We start from the raw sequence: 8,793 nt of genomic DNA on the forward strand, positions 1-8,793 counted from the left end.
CTTAATTGCTCCCTGCACGGTTCTTTTTAAGTTGGCTCAGGAACTGGCAATGCCAGAAAAGGTGGCTTCTCATTTAGCCTGTTTCGTATTGAGTATAATGAGCAAGTTCTCTCTTGCCTGGTTTCAACGGCCATGTAGCATGAGCAAGAAAGAAGATCTTATTGTCTGAAGACACTGAGATGTTAGAGCCATTTATTAACACAACACAATTTTAACTATCCTGGCTCATTGTTTTAAAAGAACTTGCATTTGATAAATTACAGACACTGATTTTCTTTCTTAAAGTTCATTTGTAGTAAGACACAGACTGAAGTAGAAGTAATGGTCGATAGAAGCAAATTGACCCCAAGTCCACAGACAGCAACCAGGATTTTCCACTGTATTAATTAGTTTGGAAAATGGAGAACTATTTCATCAATGCATAATAGAATCCACATCACCCCCATGACAGTATTTGCATTAAATTCTACATCTTCAGCCATAGAAGCCACAGGTTTTTCTAGAACTAAGATTTGGTCAAGAAATAAGTATGAACAAAATGATGTGGGCTGCTGAGTATTAAACATGCAAAGTTTAATGCCTTAACTGTACGAGTAAGGAAAATAATGATTTGGGGTGATGCCTGAATCCTTACTGCTAATGTGAGATGAACTTTTGAGTGGGTAAAGTTGCCCTTCAGGTGACCTGCCTACTTTGTGGGATGCCTCGGAGTGGCGATCTGCCCATCCCCCTTTAAAACTGAAAGAGTAGACTGGGATGAAGGTAATAAAAGTGCTGAGAAGGAAACAAACAAAAAACATGCAAAGTTTACATCTGTTCCATAGCTGACATGTACTGAATTGCCTGTAGCTAAAATTAAAACAAACGGATTACCTCCCAGGGAAGACAAAGTGAATATTTGGCTATCTGGACTCAATCTCAAGAATAAGGTAATTGTCTCAAGAAAGGAAGAAAACTAATATGACAGTGGCCCAAGCAAATCTCCACACATCTTTTAAATTTTACCATTATTGGCATTGGTCCCCTCAAATGTAGTATTTAATTCTAAATACACAAAATATTTCAGAAAGATGGCCTAAGGGTTCTCATTTCTTTTCTTTTCTTTTTTTCTGTTCTTCATCAAGACATGATGTTACAAATGTTCCTTTCAATAATTTGATAGACTCAAGCTCTGAGCCAGAGAGAGCATCTGTTAGAAAACATAGCAATATTCTTTCTATTTATGGCTTTTTCAGTGCAAACCACCACAATATCATTTCTGTTGTGAACACCCATCTCTTGAAAGCACAAAAATCACAATGATAAGATTTTGGAAGAAAGGAATTATGAAAATCACCCAACACCTCCCAGCAATGGGAAATAACTCCCTCTGTTCACTAAGTCCAGAGACTTTTCTTCATAAATAGTTCTGTAGAGTTGGCCCCCATAATGGCCCGACCAAAGTGGGAGACTATAACACCCGGCCAGAAATGAAATTAGGAACACGTATGAACCACTGCATTTAGAGAACATTTTAAGACCAGAGAAATTTTTTTTTCATGGCTTGCGCTTTTATTTATTTAATTTATTTATTATGTTCAGTTAGCCACTCATTAGTTTTTGATGTAGTGTTCAATGATTGATTAGTTACATATCATACCCAGTGCTCATCACAACATGTGCCCTCCCTAATACCCATCACCCTGTTACTCCCTCCCCCTATCCCCTCCCATCTGAAACCCTGTTTGTTTCCTGGGGATCACAGTCTCTCATGGTTCATCTCCCTCTCTGATTTCTCCTCCTTCAAATTTCCCTCCCTTCCCCGATAGTCCTCCCTACTATTGCTTATGTTCCATATATGAGTGAAACCAATTGCTAATTGTCTTTACCTGCTTGACTTACTTCGCTTAACATGGAGGTTCTTCAAGATGTTAAAAATAGAGCTACCCTACAACCCAGCAATTGCACTACAATGTATTTACCCCAGAGATACAGATGTAGTGAAAAGAAGAGACACATGCACCCCAATGTTCATAGCAGCAATGTCCACAACAGCCAAACTGTGGAAGGAGCCAAGATGCCCTTCAACAGATGAATGGATAAAGAAGATGTGGTACATATATACAATGGAATATTATTCAGCCATCAGAAAGGATGAATCCCACCATTTACATCAATATGGATGGAACTGGAGGGGATTATGCTAAGTGAAGTAAGACCAGAGAAATTATTGACTGAATCCAAACCATTAAGTGTTCCACCTCAGAAAGATTAATAACTGATAACAAAAGTGATGTTCTAGAAATTAGCCTGACACGTATGATAAGGACAGAAAACTAAAGAGAAGACCATGTGTGTTTCTAATCCTTTTAATGTTACTCAGCTGCCAGCATCCAATAACTTGGGGTGGAGGAAAATCAGGAAAAAAAAAATTAGCTTTTTTGCTTTTTTATAATTTGAATGAATTTCCACATTCATGAAGTTGGTTTTCTCATCAATTACAGTTTAAGCACTTACGACGGCTAAGCTAGAAAGAAGCAAAAATAAAATATATATGCCTATTATCTAAGACTCCTGGATCACAGATATGCTTATGAATATTTAGCAACTTCTGCCAGCCAGTGGACTGCTTCGGTCCATACTGTCATCATGTGGACAGCAAGGTGGCAGCTGTGAGTGCAGTTGCCACCTGCTGTGGTGGCTTTCCCAGGAGGAGAATTCTGTCCATTCCTCTGCACGGAGTCAGGGCAGGAACTCTGAATGTTTGCAGTAAACAATAGTGACTTCATGACATAGCTTTAGGTAAAGGGAGAAAGAGACCAAGAAATAAGGGGGCCTCAAATTATGAACCCAAATCAAAGGCCAAGAAGAAAAATGGGTGAACATAGAATTTGGATGACGTCATTTTGTTGTTGTTGTTGTTGTTGTTTTAACTGAAAGACTCAAAGCGATCTAGAAGGGGATCCAGGCTACAATCTATAGTGTTGTCCTAAATGATTCCCTGACTTCACTCTCAACTACTCTATTCCCTGGCCCCAAATACATTCTATACTCAGCAACCAAAGTAATCTCTTTTAAAAGTATATGTTATATCATATTACTCCTCAGCTGAAAATCCTGCAGTGACTTCCTACTAAAAACACAATGCAACTTACTTTATAATACTTTAGAATGTGGTGATTAATTTCACCCCCAGATATTGGTCCTTCCTCATTTTGTATCACTCTTTCCTTTGTTCATTCTGCTCCCATTACAATGACTTCCTTTACAATCCTGGAACATGCTCAACTGGTCCCTTTTTTGGGCTGTTGTCCTTGATGTTCAGTCGAGTAGCTGAGTGTCCCTCCAAAAATTCACACTGACTACTTCGTCTTTTTCATCAGTAAGTCAGCTCATCTTGTCTCTTCAGAGAGGACTCTCTGCAGGTTATATGCCCCCGAGTCGTTCCTACTACACGTATCTTTTTATTTTCTTGATCATAACTATCATTATGGTCAATTCTTTTATTTATTTATTTATTTATTTATTTATTTATTTATTTATTTATTGTTTTGCCTGTTTTAATCTGTCCTCACCCCAGCTCTAAAATGAAAGTCCTGTGACGGTAGAAATCCGGATTGCCTTTTGCCATTACCCAGCTCATAAGAAAGGGCCTCTCATACCATAGATACACAATAATTTTTTTGAATTAATCCAAACATCTTTTGCTCAAGTTGTGTTCGGGGAAAACTACTAAAATCTAGATCAGCATAAAATGAAGTTGGGAGATTAATGAAACAGCAAACCAAGGAAATAGAACATTTCATTAGGGAAAAGTAATTGTCTTTCTTGTTTCAGCTTGGTTACATGTGAGATTTTCCTTTTCATGTTTTCCCTGTTTGAGAATCAAAAAATTAAATACATATAAGATAAAACAAATTAGCAGGTTTTTTTTTAACTGCCTTTGCAGTGAGTGACAAGCTGAAAAGAAAAAAAAAAAAAGGTTATTCTTATACCAAGCAGAATTCTAATTCAAATGTCACAATTCATATTTGTAAAGCATTTCCACTCTGCATTTTGCTAAGGAAGACTTACGAGCCTAGCCAGAAATGCCACTTATCCATTTAAGCACATGGTATGTGGTGATAGGATTGGGAGCAGAGAACTTGACGTTTGGGTACTCGTGAGGCCACAACTGGAGTCTCATTTAATTTCACCCAGAGTAAAAGCTCTTGGCCTTGGCCAGAGGCACAGCCCTTGAATCTTGGCTAGCTGTGTACAGAAGGCATCTCTTTCTCACAAAGCAGGGAAAATGCCAAGGAAGGCAGATGAGTCCCTAGTGATCCATCACACTGACACAGACAATTTATTTTGCTGATAAATTGGTATCTTGTTCTTAGACAAAAGTCAGAATTTGTGTTGTGTTATTTGCAAAGACAAACATATTACTTCACACAGTAGATACAGAGTCTTAAAAGAGTACACACTTCTGTAAATAATGCTGTCTTTTTGAAAGTGTTAAAGGAAACAATTACTTATAAGAAACTTTCAGGGAATTGTCTCCCAAAAGGAACAGACACTTTGTAAAATGAACAGGGTTTCTGGAAAGGCTCCCTGACTGGGTTAGTTTTGCTCAGAAATTAGGTGAGGGTGATCATATTGGAACCAGTGCCTGCAGCTGGATAGAAGTGAGAAAAACAGGTAACCTTAATAGATGATCTTTTAGAAAATTTGTACAACTAGGTTCTGTTGCTGACGTACACAAATACGTGAATGTCATTTGTGTGGTATGACTATGTCCCCTAAAGCTCTAAAGTTTATTTTGACTTCGACCACAGGTGAGGGTCCCTCTATTCCATGTCATGTGGGATCCCATTTGGGCCCTCTTCTGGGTACCCCCGCCCCATAGGTGAGTGGTCTTCGGGCCCAAATCTATGTGCTCATCCATAGCCCACATACACCCTTCTAGGTTCCAGGGCACCTGAATTTCCAGTCCGTATATCACTGAGATTTTTCCCCAGGCCTGCATGGGTCATTTCCCAAATCTGCCTTCCTGAAAGCAGACCAAGCTGTCGCTGGTGAATGCACCCCTCGACGTGCGGGTGTGGTCAAACATGGCGAGGCTATCTGGAATGTCCTAGTGTAAGGGCACAAGGCCCTTTGGATGTGCCGAGAGCAGGAGGGTAAAAAGAAAAGGTCCATCAAAATGGGCCTGGCATCTGGGATTAAGCAGATTCTCTTTGTTCTGTCGTGTTCTGATGAGGATCTAGCCTTCTCAATCTTAATTAGGATTTATGTGGAAAGTTAGAGTGTATCATATGTAGTTTCATAGCTTGTCATGACTTGAAAATATTTAGACGTATAATATATGAACTTCCATTTGTATTCTTGCTTCGGGCCCTGCAAATGTTAGGAGGAGGACTATTAGAGTGTCTACAACGTTTAGAACTGTATTAGACACTGAACATTGAACATATTTGGAGGTCTGACCCCAGGTGGCCACGTACCTCCCTGCACGTCTGGAACTCTGCACTCTTGTGTGTCCAGACAGATGTAAGAGAGGGCAGCCTCCGCGTCCTGCTCACCTTGGCCGTGTGTGAAAAATGCCTGTGGCTGCCTGAAAGAGATATGGTATACCAGAAAGTGATCTGGGGGACCCAAAGCAGACTGGAGTGCTGGGGTAGATTATATTATTTTTAAAATTGTTACTTCTCCCTGGTAGAGTATTATACTTCCCTACACCGTTAAAATCAGACTTGGCCATAGGACTCGTGGTCAATGAGATGAAAGTGGAAATGATATAAGCACTTTCTAACAGGAGCTCTATGATCTACTTACTGTTTGTTCCCACTGTCTCTCTTTTCCTTCTCCTGTAAATAATAGTTTGCAGCTAATATTTCTGAGCACTTAGTAGTCACAACAACCCAATGAAGCGGTTCTGTCATCATCTCAGTTTTATCGAGGAGTAAACTGAGGCATATTGTGAGTGTTACCTTGCCCAAAGTCTTATAGCCCATGCTCACAAGCACAGCAGCGTCATGCCTCACTCGTATCTACTCTTGAAAGCTATGTCCAAACCTCCCAACCCCCAAGCATAGCCCATTTGAGGCCAGGCAGCTGGAATATAATGTCCCCACCAGCCAGTTTGCTGAATTTTTCACATGGGAATAAATATAAAAGCAGAGAGAGAACATCATAATCACCCTTTATATTGAATAGTACTTCAATCTTGTCTCATTTAATAAGAATGTACGATTATGTGGTAGGCGAGGTAGAGATCTCTACTCACACATTATCAATTTAGAAAGAGTGGAGTGAGCAGAGAGTCCAGAGTGTGTTCCTAGGAATCATGTAATCCCTGAAGCTTCCAGTGACTTGAGAAAGGGGTAATATTTTCTCTATTCGAAGGTCACAGACAAGGACACTACAATATTCACTGAACTAAGAGACATTATATATTGTCCATTTTAAATCAAGTTAAAGTCCTAATAAGAAAATGTGCGGGAGCTCTATAATAATGCATTGATGGAGGAAGTTTTATGGGGAACGGAAGATAGGGTTGGCATTAAGTAGGTTGGTATAGACAAGATGCCATGGACTTTCCCACTTCTTTTGTTTTTGCTGTTCTTTCCATATTTGAAATCCTTTCTCCAGGTCCACCTCAAATGACTCCACCCTCACGAAGGCATCCCTGCCAGGGAAGATTAAATATTATCTTTATGCAATCACGAAAGATCATATTTTCATATATCATCATTGATACAATCATAACTGATATCACCTTCACATAATCATGACTGATGTATAATAAGTTAAATTTTAAATCAAGTACGTGAAATGTAGCTGTACATACAGCATACATTCTAACCTTGCTCTACTACTTCGAATATTGTTAGCTCCTAGGGAAGTGAGATTGTTTTTATCTGGCATTTTATTCTATGTAATGTATTGCACCTAGATTGTATACGGGAGACACTTATTTACTAGATGAATTAAAAAACATTAGCTTAAAATTGCGGTATACTTTCTAATTGCCCCCCAAATACTTGGAACTATTATTATGTTGCCTACTGCCAATAAAAACATGAAGTCAGAGACTGGAACTGTTGAGGAATAAAACTACTCTATTTTATTATTTTAAAAATATGTATTCTACATTAATAATAAAAGACAATATTGATTTTGGATATAATCATATAAGGAGAATGATCAGGAATTATAGAAACTTGTTGTTCATGTTGCTTTCCTATGACTCTCATGAAAATTTGAAACTGTGTTTTATTATCCTCAAATCATTTATAGAGGCTTACATAAAAATGAAGACTGGAGCTCTGCCCAACATAGCACCAAGATCAAAGGCTTATTTTCTAGTAAATGAGAATCCAGATTTTTATATCACAAGTTTACAAATTTATGGAAGTATGAAATAGTCTATCACCTGGTCTTTGCATTTCAACACTAGAACACTGTAACTGTTTAAAAACAAAAGTTAATTAGGATATCAAAAAAATAGAACTATGAGGGACATTCAAAAGACATTTAGAATTTTGGTTATGCTTAGAGAGTGAACTGTAACTATCCGTAAAATTTCTCTTAGGGAAGGAGCATATTCTTTAGGTAACCCCCAGTTCAAAGGCCATAATTTTTAATGAATATGTGTCAAAATTGGCCATTGCTTAAAATGGTAAAGAGGTAAGAGGTTTACATGATACTGGGCCCCAATAGGAAATCAAAATCAAAACCTGATTCCTTCCCAAGGACATAAAGAGCAGGTAGGTCAGCAAAAGTTCAGACAAGGTCATCATGCTGAAGTCTATCCTGGGCCACATCAGCCCAGATGACACAGCACTAGGTACCGTTCAGTGACGGGTGACTGTACTGCATGGTTATGTCTGCTAGCTTGCATAGCATTCTTTAAATCTTTAAATTCCTTCAAAAAATCCACTGAAAATTCTAGAACTGGAACATGTTCCATTAACACAAAACATTGGACACGAAGATGTAACTGTGAGCAAAAAAAAAAAAAAATGGTAAGCAGATTTTAAATTATTGTAGAAGGAAGAGTCTGTAGACCTGATCCTATTGGTTTTCTAGATTTGCCTTTAACCAGAGACTGTTAAATATATAAGAAAAAAATTTGATACAGATATAAAATCTTGAGATGTGCCTTTCTAATTGTTATAATACTCAAAACATTACAGCAAAATATTTTCTTTCATTAGAAAAGGTGATTTTTTTCTAAAAATGTATAATTTACAAATGCTTGTTTGTAATAAAAATAAATGTTCTATTTAGCATCAAAGTAATTAGGTTACACACAATTTTTTAAAAAGTAATTGAGTGCTTCTTTGTGAAAACTTGCTTCAAATTGATTTGTGGTGGTTAATAATTGCTTGCCAATAGAGAGTGAGCATCTTTAGACATATTGATGGATTAAATATAGGGAATGGAGAGGGGGATGTACATTTAACTATTTGCATGTAGCAAAAATAAAGACCAACACATTGTTCAGTGAGATAGGTGGCCTTATTGGAAGAGTGAAAGTTATTTCTAGGCTACGTTGAGGAAACTAGAAAACACCAATTCCATACAATACCATACAAGTTTGAATAGAGAGCTATCTGACCACTTCAAGGCATGCCCTCGGTGAAACTGAATACAGGCTACTTTAATGTTACTTAGGAAGTCAATGGAATTCAAGAAGAATGATTTATTGAAATAAGACCATAGTGTAACTTAAACATAAAATGTTATTCAGAAGTTAAATAACAAAGGCATACATCCTTCAAAGCCCATCTTCTCAATAAAGACTTCCATGACTATACAAGCCTTCAA

General features: G+C 37.8%; 1 non-coding gene across 1 annotated transcript; it reads left to right on the forward strand.

Annotated features, from left to right (window-relative positions):
* Positions 1-576: 576 nt before the first annotated feature.
* On the forward strand, positions 577-725 carry LOC113254841 (U12 minor spliceosomal RNA). Its single transcript, XR_003315964.2, has one exon. It is a non-coding gene; the product is annotated as a U12 minor spliceosomal RNA (small nuclear RNA).
* Positions 726-8,793: the final 8,068 nt, after the last annotated feature.

The sequence above is a fragment of the Ursus arctos genome, unplaced genomic scaffold (assembly GCF_023065955.2).
Source record: "Ursus arctos isolate Adak ecotype North America unplaced genomic scaffold, UrsArc2.0 scaffold_12, whole genome shotgun sequence".
Classification (NCBI taxonomy): domain Eukaryota; kingdom Metazoa; phylum Chordata; class Mammalia; order Carnivora; family Ursidae; genus Ursus; species Ursus arctos.